This window comes from Alligator sinensis, unplaced genomic scaffold (genome assembly GCF_000455745.1).
Source record: "Alligator sinensis unplaced genomic scaffold, ASM45574v1 scaffold1000_1, whole genome shotgun sequence".
NCBI classification, from domain to species: Eukaryota; Metazoa; Chordata; order Crocodylia; family Alligatoridae; genus Alligator; species Alligator sinensis.
Window position 1 is genome coordinate 177,729 of NW_005842478.1, and position 10,944 is coordinate 188,672.

At 48.3% G+C, this 10,944-nt stretch overlaps 1 long non-coding RNA gene across 1 annotated transcript; it reads left to right on the top strand.

Annotated features, from left to right (window-relative positions):
- The first annotated feature begins 2,406 nt into the window (after positions 1–2,406).
- Positions 2,407–7,684, top strand: LOC112551482. Its single transcript, XR_003095783.1, has 3 exons — positions 2,407–2,572; positions 4,530–5,105; positions 7,048–7,684. It is a non-coding gene; the product is annotated as an uncharacterized LOC112551482 (long non-coding RNA).
- The last annotated feature ends 3,260 nt before the right edge of the window (positions 7,685–10,944 follow it).

The window sequence follows — 10,944 nt, forward strand, 5'->3', positions numbered from 1 at the left end:
CTGTCTTTGGCTTTGTGCCCCCTGGGGTACACAGCCCTTGTAGACCTTGAGGGTGCTTAACCCACTGCAAGAACTTGGGGTGCTTCCTTTAGTCTGATGCATAAATAGTAGCTTCCCTTAGTTAAATTTCAGATTTTTCCAAATTTATAGTAATTTGTTTTCTCTATCTTGCTGGCAAGACTCTGGGAGGTATATCACAAGTCCACCATGCTTCGTACAGTGAAGAACTTTATTGGTTACAGACGGAAGGCTTGGGGAAGGGTGCAAGATAGAGAAGTATTACATAATAACCCTAAAGTAAGCAGTGTGGCTAGGTAGCCTTTGATCACGCATCTCTTTTACTGAAAGCTATATATCTAGATAGGTTTCAGCAGTTTACTCACTACAGCATCTTGAGAGAGAGAGCTGCAGATGTTTCAGCTGCTGTGTGTGTCTTTATCATGGTTGCTCTGCCCCGCATCCAGGGCAGTCTTCGCTTATATAGACCTTATGACATCAGCTTTGGGGGCCCAATGAAGGCCAGCAGTTGTTGGCTGCTAGCCAACTAATTTGAAATGCATCACCACTACCTGGTGGAGTGAAAGGGGCCTGCCTCCCCCCCTCCCCCAGGCCATGAGGTTTCTGCTTAGAACAATATAGAGGAAAATCCATCCCCCTCTCACCCAGTCCAGGTCATGTAGGTGAGCTGGTTGTTTAGCAACCAGAGTGATAGACAGGTAAGAAGACAACGAGAGAGGAAGAAAAACTAGCAGGAGAGACAGGGAAGAGACTGGGGAAGGAAATCCTCCATAGGGGAAACCTCAAGTAGAGGAAGAAAGTCTTTCTCAAGTTTGGGACTCCCCTTCTTTCCCTCCCCACCCCCATTTTTTTTGTTTTGTTTTTGTTGCTATCCTGGGTTTTGAGTGAGAGAAAATACCAGGGGTTATTAATCCCCAGTGCAGACTGACCAGGATTGGAACCTGGCAGATTTTGGCCAGGATTAAAGCCTGGCAGTTTTGGGCAGAAGCCTGTAAAACCACTTCTACGGGAATCCCAAATCTGCATGACTCTTGGTTGCTGTTGCAGTTTCTTTGTCCCAGCTGTGTGGTATGGTTGGGGTCTACTGTGCTCCAGGCCACATTGGAGATAGGCCTGGCCCACCTTTGAGTTATTTTTGCAGTTTTTCTGCCGCAGCAGAGCTGTGTGGTTAGAATTAGGACTTTTGGGTGTGCGGTATGCTGACTGGAGCCACAAGCAACCTGTCACAGCAACCACATAGGAGTGGAAATCAGTACCCTACAGCTTCCCAGGGAGCAATGAGGGGCCCCTTACGTTGCAGAAGAACTGACGCTCACTAGCAGCTCCCCAAGGTGCAGCAAATCCCAAGACCAGCTCATAGGACTCTCTGGTGTGGTCCATCCTGTCTAGCCTGTTGCTGAGTGGCTGGTGTAGGGTTACAGTCTCCCAGAACCAACCCTTTAGGTGAGCCCCTATGTCCCAGACTACCTAGGCATAGGTGGAGTCTCCCCAAAGCAGGTGCAAACTAGATACTATCCCTTGTAGTTAAGCGTGTTTGAATTGCATCTGGTGTTTCCTTTGCCCTTTGTTTTTGGTAATAAATCTGGCTGTGGTGTCCTGCATAAACAAAATCCCCTCCTCTCCAGGTGTGTAAACATAAAAAGACAGATTCTGTGATCCCAGATTTCTGGGTGGGGGCATGAGGCACAGTGAAAACATTGAATACCCCAGAATTTGAACCTAGTCCTTGTTGCTGCTAACCAGTGCCTGGCAGAAGAGTTACATCTGTTTGGTCAACCCAGCCATGCTGGCCAGGGGTATATGCTTAGAAGGGTAGTTGCAGCCAACTTCTTGTGTTGCAGAGCCGTCCCAAGGTTTGGGCTTAGCATTGTCTCAGGTACATGATAGGTGCAGGTTCTGTCCTTGGGCCTGTGGGCTCATGGGGGCAGGACTAGCTGTGCAGTAAAAATCCCCAGGCCCTACAGAGCAGTACTTTTCATTGCAACTCTTGATGCTGAGTTCTTACGGTAGGGCTACTTCTTGCAGAGACCTCCCTTGGGCAAAAGTGTCTAAGGAAGGGAAGGCATCGGTTTTCTTTTGTGGAGGAAATAAAATGAAGAGACAATTGTGTGGATACCTTTAAGAATTATGACAGCTGCAAAGGCTTGCTTGGCTGCGAGCTGAGTGGGTGAGCTGTGCCTAAGAACTTTGCAGGAAAGGCAGCAAAAAGTTTGCAGAGGGTGAAATAGCTTTTCCAGATAGAGGGTATGCTATGCACAATGCATACTTTTTACTGGAGCATTTGAACTGTGATCAGAGCCCCCATTGCAAACCCTGGGCTCTGATTGGCTACTATGGAGCCATAAAAAGCTGAGGGATGGAAAAGCAGCTGGTGAAAAGCCAAAGGAGAGCAACGTCAGCCTGGGGAGAGGGGTAGAGACTCAGGCCCTCCCCCAGCAGAGGGAATGGAGTTTAGGCTTGCTGGGGAGTGGACTTCAGGACAGAGGAGAGCCTGAGTCATCCTAGGAAAAGCTGATTCCCCATCCAGGTTGGAGCTGTGCAATCAGGGACACAGGTACCCAGGGAAAGAATGGGGTTGGTAAGCTAGCTGGGAGCTGGGAGGAGCTGCCTGGTGAGGGACCTGCAGAGGGAAGCCCTCTGGGCTGGAAAGTTTTGTAATACAAGAACAGAGACCTGCAGAGGAAATCCCCTGTCTGCATGTGGCGGTGGTAGAGGAGAGAGAGAGAGCCCAGAGAGGGAGCAGGCTGTGAGAATCCCAAATCTGCATGGGTGTGTGGGGGGAAACTTAACCCCTAGTGTTTGCAGGAGGTGTATTTTTCAGAGGGAAACTAAAGAAAGGAAGCCTATTACCTGCAGTGGCTGGTAGGAGGCTTGTTTTTGCTGAGTTACCAAGAAAGAGCAAAAAGTCCACCTCCCCTGGAGTAGCAGAAGCTTTGTCTCTGCCACCTAGTGGTAGATCATAGTTAAAGCTGTATTGCCATTTATTTATGGGAAGGGGCATGTGACCAGAGGGAAATCAACCTGGGTTATGGCTGGGAAACTGTTTTAAAGTGTTATAACCAGGTGAATGTAATCATTGAGGTTGTTTGATGCACATGGGACTATTCATCTATTCCTGCAGTTGTAAATTCTATTTAAATTGTTGGTTTTATTATTGACTCTTGGTATGTGTGTATTAATCTTGATTAATCATTTATTTTCTGTATATAGTTGTGTATAACAAAGAAACCCATTTGTTTATTGGACATAAAGTAAATTCTTGGGCAGTGAGGGTGAGAGACACATCTCTCCACAGGGCACCTCAGTCAGCAGACACGCCTGAGGGGGTTCCCAGGGCTACTGGCACTCTGAGGATCCAGAATCCAGCATATCGCCTGGCCTAGCATGCCGGCAAGGGTTACATATAAGTTGCTACAATAGCCCTGGGAAACAAGCAGAGGAGAACAGCAAAGAAAGGGACTAAGAGGACTCTGAATAAACAAATATTATCATTCTATAAGCTTAACTTCTTGGTCTTTTGAGAATAACAAAACAATGACCCTCAGCACTGAAGCTGTTTCATATAGTAGGGAAGCCAGAGAAGGAAATGGCAAGGAGCTGGGAATATGGCTTAGAAGAGAAAGTCATCCAGTGTGTGATGCTACCACAATAAGAGAGCGCACAGCTGATACTTCATTGCTGCTCATGGAGAAGGTGTAATAGTTACAGGAGAATCTAAGGGGAGTCCAGGGTGCCAGACCAGAGCAGGAAGCTGTGCTAGATGAACTCGCATTCAGCAATTCACCTGTGCAATGCAACAGCTGCCACGTGGGTGCCAAGCGGGGCAGGCAGGGTTGATCCCTGCTTCCCTGCACATCATGGTGGGGCTCTACCATGAGCCCCCAGAGGCCCTGATCACTGCTGCCAGCTGCCAGAACCAGTGAGTGCAGGGCAAGAGGAGGAGATCGGGAAGTGGGAGCTGTGCAGGGGGGCTTTGCCATGTGGCCCCAGAGACCCACAACCACTGCTACAGCCGGTGTGTGTGGAGCTTTTTTTTTTTAAGGCTGGACTGGGTGGGGGATTGGGGCCAAGCAGGTCAGCTATTGGGGCTTCTCCCACAGCTGTGCTTGGCGCTGGCTGCATGGAGCAGACTCGGGTCCTGGTGCTGGCCCCAGCCAGCAGCAACAGCATGTTGTCATCCCACACACAGATCTGGGGGTCCACGCCCCCTGGGCAGGGCTGCAAGGTTGTACCAGACTCCTCCCAGGGGGTGCGGGCCCCTGGATCCGCACGCAGGATGACAGCAAGCTGCCGTCCATCCCCCAGAGCACTGGGATTGGGAGGGACCTCAGGGACAGATCGCAGACACTGGCCAGCTACAGATGTCAATATCAGAGCAGTCCTTCTGCCCCTCTTCCCCACCCTCTTCTTAGTTTCTGTTTCCCTGCAAGCCTGGCCCCAAAACATCCAAAACATTTCAGATGGTTTTGTTTCATCTCGGACATGTTTTGGAGCCTTCCGTTTCATTTCAGGTTCGGTGTTTTGGGTGCCAAAACGGGATGAAACACCTCCGAAACTAAACAGCTGCCAAAATTTCTCACAGCCCTACTATAGAGAGATACAGCCCACTGTGAAACACACAGTAAAGAGGAAAGTTCTTACTGTGCTACATCCTTGCATGTTAGGTCCTAGTATTGGCCTGAGATCTTGCAGTGGCCAGAGGAAACTCTGCAAGGACACATTGAAAACATACCTCAAGAAAATGGATGCCGAAGTCAAGGCTGTGGAGAACCTGGATCCTAACCAACTCCAATGGCAACCAAGCAGCTGCCCATTTCACGGTAAAGCAATTTGCTCTTGAAGCAGAGAAGAGAAAGTAAGGAGAGAAAAAGAAAGAAATCCTGTCTTATGGCCTACCCTCCCCTGCAGAAATTCCTGCAACTTCTGTGGACAGGTCTGTGACTGAAGGATTGGACTCTTAAGTCACCTCAAAACCCATCAGAGCTGTGGTAAACATCATCCTTGAACTGAGGAATTCCAGATGTGCATGTTAACATTAGACTTCAAGTCAGCTGGACAGTTATCACTGCACGCTTCTCAGAGGCACAGTAAGTACCTAGTAGACTGATTTAGTGATCCAGACACGTGTATCATACATGCCTCTTAAAACGCTTCTACAGGAAAAAATCTATTCCAAAAACCCGGAAACCATTGGGGCTGGGAGTCGAGACATGTAAACTGCTCCATGCAGCTCAGGCAATATTGACAGATGCTGGCTAGACAAGGCAAAAGAATGAGCTGGGAGGATTGCTAGTTTGAAATGTGACCTGCTTAGTAGGGCTGTGCGGAGCTTCAGTCCCTGATTTGATTCAGCCAATTCACTGGCGGAGAGATTTGGAAAGGTTTGGCGATTCGGACATAAACACCGTTTTAAATGTTTTTTAGTTTTTTTCTACTTACCTCTAGGTAGCAGGCGGCTCATGAATGCTGCAATGCTGGGGTGGATGGAGTGTTCCACAGAAGTGTGGGGGTCTCTCCAGCACACTCAGCAGCAAACCCAGAAGTGGACCAGAAGCACTTCCAATCCACTTCTGGGTCCACTGGAGAGTGCGCAGGGGGCCCCCCTGCACTCCCCAGCTCAACGACTGGTGCCTCCTGGGTCTGAGGAGGGCACTTGGGGTCCCAGCGAACTTCCGGTCCACCACCGAGCACATGGAGGGCCCCCTCCACGCTCCTGTAGGACGCTTCATCCGCCCCAGCATTGCAGCATTCACAAGCCATGCTGGTACCTCAAGGTATGGAGAAAAAACATTTAATGCTGTGTCTATGTCCAGATCACTGATTCTCTGAATCAGCATCGAATCTTCAGATTCGGATTCGGCCGAATCAAATTGGGGACATTGGCCGAATCAAATCATTGTCCCCTATTTGGGCCAAATCAAATACAGCCCGCTTCACACTCCCCTACTGCTTAGTGAGCATGGGAGGCAGTCTACTGCCAGGCTATAACAGGTTTGGGTGTGTTCAGCAGTCAGCTGCTAGGCTCCATTCTTTTTTGAGCTACACAAGTGCTAAGCCATTACCCCAGGATTTGCGGAGAGCCTGAGTTGTGTTTCTTTGCCCTTCAAAGAAGCACTTTGAGAGAGGACAGCCTTAACTGAAGGGGAAAGAGAAATCGGAGACCGAAATAGAGTATCCTGAGGGCAGAGGGTGTGGGCACCTCCTCTGTCTGATGGTTCCTCTCTGGAGAGAGGAGAGCCCTTAGCAATTTAAAAGAGTAGGAGCAAGAAAACAAAGGCATTCCAATTGGAAAGCTTCATCCATCAACTTTTTAAGTGTAACCTTAAAAGGTCATAAAACAGACATGACCCCGTGCCTCATTCAGATATGAATTTTTGCAGTCTTGTGAACTTTCTGGAATGTACTGGGATTTCAGGGACTGCTCTCTGTTGAAGATATCTGGGATAAATAATTGGGTCTGCTGGACATTGGGTACATCTACATGAGAGATTTACTGAGCAGTTGACAACTAACTGCACAGTAAATGTCTCAGCATCTACACATGCACCCCTATTAGGACGCACAAAACTAATAAACTCTGCGTCAGGGTAGGACTTGTACCCTGCTGCACGGTGGGGTTTTTTTGTGCACTGTAGTTCACATGTAGAGACTGAGCCTACTGGTTGTAGCACAAGGGTACTTCAGTGTGGGGGAAGCACTCTTGTGCCCCAGCCAGCCTCTCCACAGCACACTGAGCCCAGTTGGAGCAGCCCCAGGCTGGCAGGCTGACTTCCCCCCGCTCGCTGTCAGCCGGGGCTGCTGCAACCTGGCTCAACATGGTGCGATCTGAGTGCACATGTAAACGGCATGACTGGGAGCTTCCTATGAGTAATAAGTTGTGGAGCAATAAGTTCTACAGTTTCTTGCTGTGCATTAATGACACTTGTAGATGAGTGCATTATCTGTGTGATCCTTGGCAAGAGGTTTCATCATTTTGAATCCTGGTCTCCCCTAAGTCAAAGTCCTTAGTCTTCCTTGTATGTTTTTCAGGGTACTGACTGCCTCATTGTGAGTGGATCCAGATCCTACCACAAAGAAGACCTTTATATGACATTAAATAAGAATAATTCCACCAAATACAACATAAAGACTTTTCCCTAGTTTTCTGAACGCATTTGATTTTAAAACAAGAGCTGTTACAGAGTTTGGGTCCACTCATTCTCAGGTTTACAGTTTATTTAATTCTGGACATAACAGTGAAAAAAGAAAAACGGTGTAATGATAATTAAATTGTAGGGGATCTATCACATTATGGGACTGTCTTCTGATAGCTCTTTAATTATGTCAGCAGGATTTTCTATGTAAAAGCATGACAGCTTTTTGTACACTTCACCCATGCTCTTGATTGCCCTCAAGCAAAAACTGCACCATATATAAGAGCTCATGCTGGGGTGTCATAAGCAGGGATCCTGGCTTTCTATTTAAAAAAAATAAATAAAAAATTCTCTGATTAAAAATCCACATTTTTCCATGATTACAATGAAATGCCACTCTATATTTAAATACATAGGTATGGATATGTTTGTATATGTATCAGTTGAACACAATGATTCATGGATCGTGGCAACTGTCAATCCTCCTGGATCATGGTGTATGCTTGAAGACCATCCAGACCTTTGATGCATATGCCTGGGCAGGAATCTTTTTTTTGGAGGAGTGGAGGCTGATATATTGATATTTTTACAATTTTAAAGCAGTTTGGAAGCCTACCAGTGCCTAAATAATTATAATAAAATAAATTTGAAATACCTATACTTTAGCATTTCATTTTGGTTTTTTTTTATCATGGAAATACAGAGCCCTGCCCCCTTCACTCAACAGGACATGGGTCCAGCTCTGGCTGTCTTGGCCACTACTTTGTGGTACTGAGCAGCCCTGACATGCCAGTGCCATGCCCCTGCCCATGCCATTTTCCCTTCAGTCCCAAGCCATAGCCGCCGCCACCCCCCCGCTGATGTCTCTCATTCCTGCCATGTTGGAGGGTGCCCCCAGCTTCCCCCTCACCCCTAGGCCCCATCCAAAAAAAGAGCATCATTTAAAAAAGCATGCTCAATGCCTCCCAGAGCAGGTGTTCATTTCTTCTGACAAATGCACTCTTTAAACCTGCAAGCAAACTTTACACGCTGGTAGCAAAACACCTACAATCTCTCCTGGCTTGAAAAACAAACTGTTTGGTAGCCAGGTTGTTTCTGCTATTAAGTCTGTGCTGAGAAGCAGGGGAGAGAGACTGGTTTTCTCTGGGAATTCTGAGCAGAAAAGTCTGACAGAACAAGTTTTTTCTGGGGCTGGGCTGAAGTAACACCTGAGTTGCTCTGACACTGCCCTCGGCAGAAACTGGGGGGTGTTCCTGTGCTCAGACATGCCCTGGCCTGTCCCATGGAGTTCCATGATGTCTTTGAATCAGAATCATAGACAATGAGGGCTGGAAGGGATCTCAGGAGGTCACCTAGTGCAACCCCCATAGTGGTAACGGGGGAACACAACAGACACATTGGAGGTGTTGAGAGGGACAACCCCTCACCCTGGAGTGCAGAAAACAGACTAGGGCTAGGGACAGAAATTACACATAAACTAGTTTAAGTGATCAGAAACTGGTTTAAACCTGTAACAGAACAGAAGTTCAGTGCACATAAACCAGTTTAAAAAATGGCCGAAACTGGTTTAAGATAAACCTGGTTGAATGTAGTATCAGACTTAACTGATTTAGAGCAAACCAGTTTGTGGAACTTGTCCTAAACCCCTTCCTGGTTCAAGTTAATTCACAGTTGTGTGTGTGCCCCCCATCAGTTTAATCAGGCTCACAGCATGCTTTGCAACCCTGGGCTGGGCTGTCTGCTCAAGCAGAATACAGTTGGTCCTGCCCTTCCGCTCTCTAGCCTCTGCAGTGACGGCTGGCTGACAAGGGGGTGGGGGGGGGAAGCCCAGCCGGCACAGCTCTGTCTGCCTGGTGGAGGTGGAGCAGACCCTGCCAGACTTTTCCCTGCTGGAGTGGAAAGAATGGGGGCAGGGGCCAGCAGGCTTAGTGGGAGGAAAGAGGAATAAACCCCACTGCCTTCCCTCTCCCACCCATACAGGACCCCAGCCTGGGTCCACCTGCTTTCCCCACTGCTCCCTGCTCTAGAGGAGGGGTGTGTGACCAAAGCCCGTCCAGGCAGCAGGTGAAGGGGGAGTGGGAGGGGGATTAAATCCCCCATCTCCCCTCTCTCCCACCAGCACAGGGCCCCTGCTGGGGTCTGCCGGCCTTCCCCCCCCACTGGCCACTCATGGCGGGGGCCACAGCCGGAGTCAGGCCAAGCAGCAGCCTCAGGCAAAGGTGGGGCAGGGAGGAGGATTAAACCCCCCTGCCTTCCACTCGGGCAGTGCCCAGCTTTTCCGCTGCTCACCACTTGCAGGGAGAACACATGGCCAGAGCCAACCCAAGCAGCGCCTCATTACTGCTCCAAAATCTCCTCTCCTGTCTCACAGGAGGTCGTTCAGGAATTGCCTACCTGCCAATGACACACTATAAATGCATAACATCACCTGGCATTCGCTGGCTCCCTGGGACGGAAGCTGGGAGCGGCTTGTTGGGACATGAGAGCGACTCCATGCCCGGGGTTCTGCTCCAAACAGATCCTTCTGCTGCTCGGGCAGCTGTTTGTCTGTACCAGCTTTGTTTGTGCAGCCCAGAGACTCGGGGCGGTACCAGACAAGCAGCGGCCCAAGGATCAGGGGGGATCTGTTTGGAGCAGATGGGAGCCAGCTGTTGCTGTTGGGAGCCAGCAAGCACCAGGCGATACAACACATTTATAGCACATCATTTATAGCACATCATTGGCAGATGGGTAACTGCCACTCTGGGAGTTGTCACTCTTCCAGGGACTCTACCATCTACATGAGCCAAAATAGCAAATGCTGGGTAGGGAGGCCCACAGGGAAGTTGTGGGAATGGTGTCTGGCTACTCAGCTGCTGGATTTGTACCAGGTCTGATAGATTTGTTTTGGTGATCCTATAGACTTGTCAAAGCCTTTCATGAGAAATATGTGGGCAAACTGCAAAATAGTGGGACAGTAGTGGGGAAGCTTTCCTGACATTCTGCATTGTGGTTGTCCAGACTCCAGTCATTGATGTTGTTGCACAAACGGCTAGTTTCGTGTCCCTGGAGGCTTGTCCAATCCACCTCTAGGAGAGAGTCTCACACACAGGCTGGGTCCAATTTCAGATTTATTGTTTGCAAACAAGTTCGACAAGGGAGCTTAATTTACTCAAATCCGTGTCGACCCCAAACAGAGTCTGGGGTTCCTTTTTATAGCTAACATAAACAAAAGATTCTAACGTGTCGCGTAATTATTGGTAGCCCAAGTATTACGTCTTACAACATATGTCTAGCAGGTACATGTTCTATGATGGTTTACATACATGTCTCATTTACATCTTAAATCTCCTCCCTGGGGCCGTCCTTAAGTCCATTTCGGTCATTCTTTGGTCAAGGTCTGAGTTCTTCACATCAGCACCTTTCCCTGTGCCTCTTCTCTTATCTCTCGTAAGGAGTTATTTGTTGCATCTGTTCCTGGCTATGTCTGCAGAAGTCTAGTGCTACTCGTAAATCTATCATTGGCCTACATACCTTAGCAGAAGCAAGTGTGATAATATGCAGAAGCAATTATGTAGTGAAACTAAACAGTTCTCAGCTGTGAAGCCTTTGTGTAGGGAGATGAGACATTTTTTTACCACACAGCTGCTACACAAACGTTATTGCAAAATCATAATGACTAGATTATAACATATTTTTACCACAATTCCCCCCTCAAGATGCTTTCTAACTCTAATCTTAATAATTTTCAGCTATGGCTAACTTCTGATAATGCACAAACATCTCTTGGTTGACGACTGACTGTACTGTTCGT